At 44.6% G+C, this 8,078-nt stretch overlaps 1 pseudogene; it reads left to right on the top strand.

Annotated features, from left to right (window-relative positions):
- Window positions 1–4,333: 4,333 nt before the first annotated feature.
- On the top strand, window positions 4,334–7,642 carry LOC115005086 (protein NLRC3-like; annotated as a pseudogene).
- The last annotated feature ends 436 nt before the right edge of the window (window positions 7,643–8,078 follow it).

Below are 8,078 nucleotides of genomic sequence, written 5' to 3'. Positions count from 1 at the left end.
TCTGCCGCTCACTCGTCTGTGTTTCTCTCCTGTCTGCTCACTCGTCTGTCTCTCCTGCTGCCGCTAACTCCTCTTTCCGTCTGTCACGCGCCTCTCATCTGTATTATTCAGAGTCGCAATGTTTGCCGGTTGGAATGCACACACTTGATTGGCTGAGTAGCGTCACGTGGGATGGCTTAACCTCGCATGTAATTGGTCTGTGAGTTTCCCTGTACCGCTAAACCAGTGCCGTAAAAACGAGAGAAGCTGCGCAGGTTAAAATAGAAAATCCCTCAATAATTTATATGTAAATCAAATCAAATGTATTTATATATAAGCCCACTATCACAAATTATACATTTGTCTCAGTGTGCTTTACAGACTGTACAGGATACGACAACCCTCTGTCTTTAGACCCTCTGTCCTTAGACCCTCTGTCCTTAGTCCCTCTGTCCTTAGACCCTTGTCCTTAGACCCTCTGGTCTTTAGACCCTCTGTCCTTAGACCCTCTGTCCTTAGACCCTCTGTCCTTAGTCCCTCTGTCCTTAGACCCTCTGTCATTAGACCCTCTGTCCTTAGACCCTCTGTCCTTAGTCCCTCTGTCCTTAGTCCCTCTGTCCTTAGACCCTCTGTCCTTAGACTCTCTCCTTAGACCCTCTGTCCTCAGCCCCTCTGTCCTTAGACCCTCTGTCCTCAGCCCCTCTGTCCTTAGACCCTCTGTCCTTAGACTCTGTCCTTAGCCCCTCTGTTCTCAGACCCTCTGTCCTTAGACCCTCTGTCCTTAGTCCCTCTGTCCTTAGACCCTCTGTCATTAGACCCTCTGTCCTTAGACCCTCTGTCCTTAGTCCCTCTGTCCTTAGACCCTCTGTCCTTAGACTCTCTCCTTAGACCCTCTGTCCTCAGCCCCTCTGTCCTTAGACCCTCTGTCCTCAGACCCTCTGTCCTCAGCCCCTCTGTCCTTAGACCCTCTGTCCTTAGACTCTGTCCTTAGCCCCTCTGTTCTCAGACCCTCTGTCCTTAGACCCTCTGTCCTTAGACCCTCTGTCCTTAGTCCCTCTGTCCTTAGACCCTCTGTCATTAGACCCTCTGTCCTTAGTCCCTCTGTCCTTAGTCCCTCTGTCCTTAGACCCTCTGTCCTTAGACTCTCTCCTTAGACCCTCTGTCCTCAGACCCTCTGTCCTTAGACCCTCTGTCCTCAGCCCCTCTGTCCTCAGACCCTCTGTCCTCAGCCCCTCTGTCCTTAGACCCTCTGTCCTCAGACCCTCTGTCCTTAGCCCCTCTGTCCTCAGACCCTCTGTCCTTAGACCCTCTGTCCTTAGACCCCTCTGTCCTTAGACCCTCTGTCATTAGACCCTCTGTCCTTAGACCCTCTGTCCTTAGTCCCTCTGTCCTTAGACCCTCTGTCCTTAGACTCTCTCCTTAGACCCTCTGTCCTCAGCCCCTCTGTCCTTAGACCCTCTGTCCTTAGTCCCTCTGTCCTTAGACCCTCTGTCATTAGACCCTCTGTCTTTAGTCCCTCTGTCCTTAGACCTCTGTCCTTAGTCCCTCTGTCCTTAGACCCTCTGTCCTTAGACTCTCTCCTTAGACCCTCTGTCCTCAGCCCCTCTGTCCTTAGACCCTCTGTCCTCAGACCCTCTGTCCTCAGCCCCTCTGTCCTTAGACCCTCTGTCCTTAGACCCTCTGTCCTCAGACCCTCTGTCCTCAGCCCCTCTGTCCTTAGACCCTCTGTCCTGAGACCCTCGCATCGAACAAGAGAAACTTCCTAAAAGAAACCCCATAATTAAAGGGAAACATGTTAGAAACCTCAGGGAGAGACTGAGGAGGGATCCCTCTCCCAGGACGGACAGACGTGCAGTAGATGTCGTGTGTACAGGATAAACAACATACTCTTTTTAATCATGGACATGCATATAATTCTGATCACAAGTATAAGAATATAACATCATACATAGTAATGCGTATGGTACTTTAATCAAGGTATAAAAGTACACAAATATACATACATAGTAAAGTGTACGTCACATGGATCAAGATATAAAAGTACAGCAACATACATGGTGATGTGTTCAGTACATAAATCAAAGTATAAAAGTGCAGTGTGCATCTGAGACTGAGCAAGTGACACTAAGATGATAAATTCATGTTTCCACAATAGCGTTAACCCCTTTCCACACAAAAAGGAGCACGAGACGTGAATGCCACTATTTCAGCCACTGATTCACACAATAAAGCTGCTGATGAAACGCAGGAGGAGTTGCCAACAGGGAGGGACTTTGAAAGTGAAAGTAACAAGTCGGACTGACAGACGCCATTTTCTCGTCGACAGAGCCGCAGCAGCAGAACAGGGTGAGTGTTAACAGCAGCTCTGCTGGGGTTTTACACATTCATTCTTTAGTGTGTCCTGCTGTGTGTCTCTAACAAGCAGAGTCCTGGAGTCCAATGTGATGAAATGTTTGTGAGCATCATCGCTACATGTCACACAGCAGCACAGTCCAGATGGAGAGCAGCCTCACAACCCGTCACCCTCCGGATCAATGCTTGTTCTTTCTCCAACCAGTCAACACTAAACTTCTTCTTCTTGCTTTTTACCCTTCTAAAGTTCAAATTAACTTTTGTGTCCGTTTCGGGGCGGAACTCCCGGAAGTAGTTTCAAAATAAAAGCCGATATGATGAGACCAGTTATGAGTGAGTTCAGCTTTATTTAATATTATAGTACCTAAATTTCTTCAGAAAACGTCCCGCCTCTCGGTTCCATCAGTTTTTCTATCGTTTCCGGTCTTTGACGTCTGACGTCATCACGTCACATCATACGGGGTATTCGAACGACTCTGCCAGGGGGGCGCGCTCATATTATGCATTCACAATATCCCAATTATCCCTGATATGATGAGACAGTTCTGAGTGAGTTGAGCTTTATTTAATATATATAGTACCTAACATTTCTTCACATTATCTATGTAAATACGTGTTTCAGTTATTACACAAGATAATACATTTATTAGTTCATTATATCACAATATAAACAACACAAGCACAAACTACTTTATCATTTAGTAGAAATACATTTATTTTCAGTTATTTCTCCGTTTACTTTGATCACGGATACAATTCAATCCAGAGAGTCGGAGAGTCTGTCTGTCAGCAAGGAACACTTTTTACATTTACACTTTTATTTCTGCTCATTTCCGTTCAGTCACGTGAGGCTGATGATTCCTGAGCTTCTGCTTTGATAGGAGTTATATATTCTCTACTTTACCTGAAGCATTTAGCCTCATCAATCATCTCCAGCGTTCAAAAGACACCACGATCATCATCTGGTTATTAAATAATGGATCCACAATCAGAATATCAATAAGTACTTTTACTGAAGTACTGCACTGAGTAAATGTCCTTTATACTTGTACTGCACTACATCTCAGAGGGAAACATTGTTCTGCTCTCAGTTCTTCCTGTCAGTTAAACATGTATCTCCAGATGATGTTTGTGATGAACTGAAGGATGAAGTTTCCTTTAGGAGAAGATTCTTCTGCTTCAGATAAATAATACTTTATACTGTGTGTGTGTGTGTGTGTGTGTGTGTGTGTGTGTGTGTGTGTGTGTGTGTGTGTGTGTGTGTACAGTAACTCTCAGACTGGAGAAGATGAATGATTTAACAGATGAGGAGGAGGACGGCTCAGTGTCTGCAGTCCCCAGCTGTCAGTCTCTGAAGAGTGACAGGTCTAAGGAGCACCTCTCACTCTTCAGTAATGAACCTGGACCCTCAGACACAAAGTAAGAGTCTGTTTCTTCTTGTAAACTGACCTGAAGAGGATTCAGTTTTTATGTTCTCTTATAATCTACTGTTGTATGATAACATAAGCCCAGTAGAGTACAGTAAAGAAACACAGTAGACAACTGGGACTAAACTGTTATCATGTTGGAGACATAGGTTGTACCAATCAGTGAACATCAGCCAGCACTATTGTGATGTGTTATAAAGAACGTGTTCATCTCCACAGAAAGAGAGCAAAACTCCTGTTTCTGTGGAGGAGCAGCGGTCCAGCTGTGCTTTGTGTCAGGACGTCCTGAAGGATCCAAGTCTCTACCAGCTGGGGACACAGGTTCTTCAGACGCATCGCCTCATACTGGGACCAGTCTGCTTCATCAGGAGACCCCCCCTGTCCCCAGTGTGGAAAAAGATCCAGAACAAGACTGCAGACAGCCAGTCAGACCAGCTGTGCACACAGTAAGACTGTACATCTGTCTGCTGCTGTCTTCATGTCTGAAAACAGGATTCTTCCTGCTTCATTTGTTGTACAGCACATTATGATCTGTTATATATATTTATTAATCTCACATGGTGTCTTCTCTTCAGCAGATAGAGGTCTGCAGGAGGTTTTAGATGAACATAGGATCAGTCTGAAGAGGAGATGTGAACGTGTGACTGAAGGAAGTGAATGAAACAGTGAGTAAAACCCTCCTCAACAGGATCTACACTGAGCTCTACATCACAGAGGGACTGAGTGAAGAGGTTAATACTCAACATGAGGTGAAGCAGCTTGAGACAGCTTCCAAGAAAAAGATCCTCCGTGACGCTCCAATCAAGTGCCACGACATCTTTAAAGCCTCACCTGACCAACAGGTACACATCAGAGTCGCTCTGACGGTCGGCGTCGCTGGCGTTGGAAAAACCTTCTCCGTGCAGAAGTTCACTCTGGACTGGGCAGAGGGTTTGGAAAACCAAGATGTCAGTCTGGTGATTCCGCTTTCCTTCAGGGAGCTGAACTTGATCAAAGCTGAGCAGTACAGTCTTCTCAGGCTGCTCCATGTTTTCCATCCAACCTTACAGAAGGTCACAGCAGAGACGCTCGCTGTCTGTAGCGTTTTGTTCATCTTTGACGGCCTGGATGAAAGCAGACCTTCACTGGATTTCCACAACAATGAGGTTGTGTCTGATGTCACACAGCAGTCATCAGTCAACGTGCTGTTGACAAACCTCATCAGCGGGAATCTGCTTCCCTCGGCTCTCGTCTGGATAACTTCCCGACCTGCAGCAACCAATCAGATCCCTCCTGCACGTGTGGACAGGGTAACAGAAGTACGAGGCTTCACTGACGTCCAGAAGGAGGAGTACTTCAGGAGGAGATTCAGTGATGAAGAACGGTCCGGCAGAATCATCTCTCACATCAAGACATCCAGGAGCCTCCACATCATGTGTCTGATCCCCGTCTTCTGCTGGATCACTGCTACAGTTCTGGACCACATGTTGACTACAGACCAGAGAGGAGAGCTGCCCCAGACCCTCACTGACATGTACTCACACTTCCTGCTGGTTCAGACCAAGAGGAAGAAGCAGAAGTATGATGAGGGACATGAGACGAGTCCACGGGAGCTGACGAAGGCTGACGGGAAACTTCTTCTGAAGCTGGGGAGGCTGGCGTTTGAACATCTGGAGAAAGGAAACATCATGTTCTACCAAGAAGACCTGGAGCAGTGTGGTCTTGATGCCACGGAGGCCTTGGTGTACTCAGGAGTTTGTACAGAGATCTTCAAAAGAGAGAGTGTGATCTTCCAGAAAACAGTCTACTGCTTTGTTCATCTGAGCATTCAGGAGTTTTCTGGCTGCAGTCTACCTGTTCCACTGTTACAGCAAGAGGAACACCAAGGTACTGAAGAACTTCCTGGGGAAACACTGGAAGAATGACTCATCCCTGGATGTCTTCCTGTCTGAAGCCATGAAGAAATCCCTCACAAGTAAGAATGGCCACCTGGACCTGTTTGTCCGCTTTCTCCACGGCCTCTCTCTGGAGTCCAACCAGAGACTCTTAGGAGGCCTGCTGGGTCAGACACACAACAGTCCAGAAATGATCCAGAGAGCCATCAACACCCTGAAGGAGATGAGGAGTAAAGATACCTCTGCTGACAGAAGCATCAACATCTTCCACTGTCTGACAGAGATGAAGGACCACTCAGTACATCAGGAGATCCAAGAGTTCCTGCAGTCAGAGAACAGATCACAGAAGGAACTCTCTGAGATCCAGTGCTCAGCTCTGGCTCACATGCTGCAGATGTCAGAGGAGGTTCTGGATGAGTTGGACCTGAACAAGTACAAGACGTCAGAGGAGGGACGACGGAGACTGATTCCAGCAGTGAGGAACTGCAGAAAGGCTTTGTAAGTCCAGATGTGATTAACTTTATAAATCAGAGTAGATTAGAAGTTTAGTTCTTCAAATATACACGAGAAAATTCATTTTATTGAATAAATATATCCACTTTTTACTTCATTATTTAGTTTCAGATGTTCTTGAGCTGTTTCAAACGCTGTGAGAGCAAAACAAGTGTTTTCAGCTTCTATCTGTGAAGTTCATGAACACATTTCTATTTATTTGTAATAATTGTTACACTTGACAGTTTCTTCCTCTCATTACATTCCTTTGGGGGATGGAGGCGACATGCAGACCTTGTCAAACTAAAGACTTTAGAGGTGCTCGAGGTTTCATCACATTTTACAGTTCTGAGTGAATGCAGAGAAGTTGTTGTTACATTCTAGCAGTTTCTTCATCATTACATCAGACACACAGGTAATACCTGAGTCTTTATATTAACATTTATTTCTGTACATCTCTGATACTTTCAATGATTTGTTTCCTTTCTGTTGCGTTTGTCAACAGTCAGTGACAGCAGAAGGTAGCTAGCAGAGACAGACCTAGGATCAGATCACACTGACACACTGTGGACATTATGGAAGCCTCAATGTAACTGCAGCACTACTCTCTCCCTTCATCTGCAACATTAAACACATATTACAAGTCTGCAGGTGATAAGTGATGAGAGTTATTGTTTCATGTCAAACACAGTGAGATCAGATGAACCACTGATGTCACAGCGGCTTGTCCTGCCTCGTGTTCTGAAGATGCCAGAGCAGAGACAGGGGAGTTCAGACGCAGTTACAACACACAAAGAATTCCTTACGCCGTTTATAATCCAACAACACTAAAGAACATCTAAATATAACTGGGAAACTGCAGATGTGTGTAAGAATCACTTTAGATTACCTGCTCATGAATCCATCGTGCTCTTTGCTGCCGTCCTCGCCCCGGATTCCATTTGTAACTTCTCCCCCTTTCATGTAGGCCTCAATCTTTCTAATAGAGGTTCAGTATCCTGTGGGCATCTCCCGAGTATCCTGGGGGGGGGGACAATGCATATATTAAACTCAGTAAAGATATTAAAATGTCTAACAGCAAATGTTTTGTCATCAAATGCATGAAATAAATGAATGTTTCCTCTTTCATAATAACACATTTTGTAATATATGTGTCCTGACAGACTTTATGGATGTAACATCTCAGAGACTGATTGTGAAGTCGTGGCCTCAGCTCTGAAGTCCAACCCCTCCCACCTGAGAGAGCTGAGTATAACACCACTGAAGGATTCAGGTGAAGCTGCTGTCTGCTGGACTGCAGAGTCCAAACTGTAGACTGGAGACGCTGAGGTCAGTTCACTGACTGTAGCTCGTGTAGTAAATATAATTGGCACAATTTGCAGAAGGTGAAGACGTTGTAATTATTATTATTGTCTTCTTTATTTTTCTAATGTCTGAATATTGTGGAGAATGACGTAAAGTAGAGAAAGTAAATGTTTGACGGGACAGTTGTTGAGCTTCCACAGACTCACATTGTGCTCCATGAGTCAGTGAAGAAGATGTCAGTACTGAGGTGTGTGAGAGATATGAAGGAGGTTGTTAAACATCTGATGACAGAGAGAAACAGGCTGCAGAGACTTTGAGCTTTGATTACCAACACATTTGTATCATTGCTGACAGTGACCTCTAAACTTCTTCAGCTCTGAACAGATTATTAAACCTTAATAATAATAATAATAATAATAATAATAATAATAATAATAATAATAATAATAATAATAATAATAATAATAATAATAAGCTTTATTTGTAGAGCACCTTTCATACAAGAACTACAGCCCAAAGTGCTTCACAGCAGAAACATCAAACTTAGTAGAAGATGAGACAGAGCATTTACAGCACAATAATCACAGTGTTGATGTAAATGAGTGTGAAGTCAATTAAAATAATATAAATAACAGAATTAAAATAGTAT

The sequence above is a fragment of the Cottoperca gobio genome, unplaced genomic scaffold (assembly GCF_900634415.1).
Source record: "Cottoperca gobio unplaced genomic scaffold, fCotGob3.1 fCotGob3_250arrow_ctg1, whole genome shotgun sequence".
Classification (NCBI taxonomy): Eukaryota; Metazoa; Chordata; class Actinopteri; order Perciformes; family Bovichtidae; genus Cottoperca; species Cottoperca gobio.
Note: the sequence above shows the minus strand (reverse complement) of the source record. Positions and strands in the feature narration are given on the sequence as shown.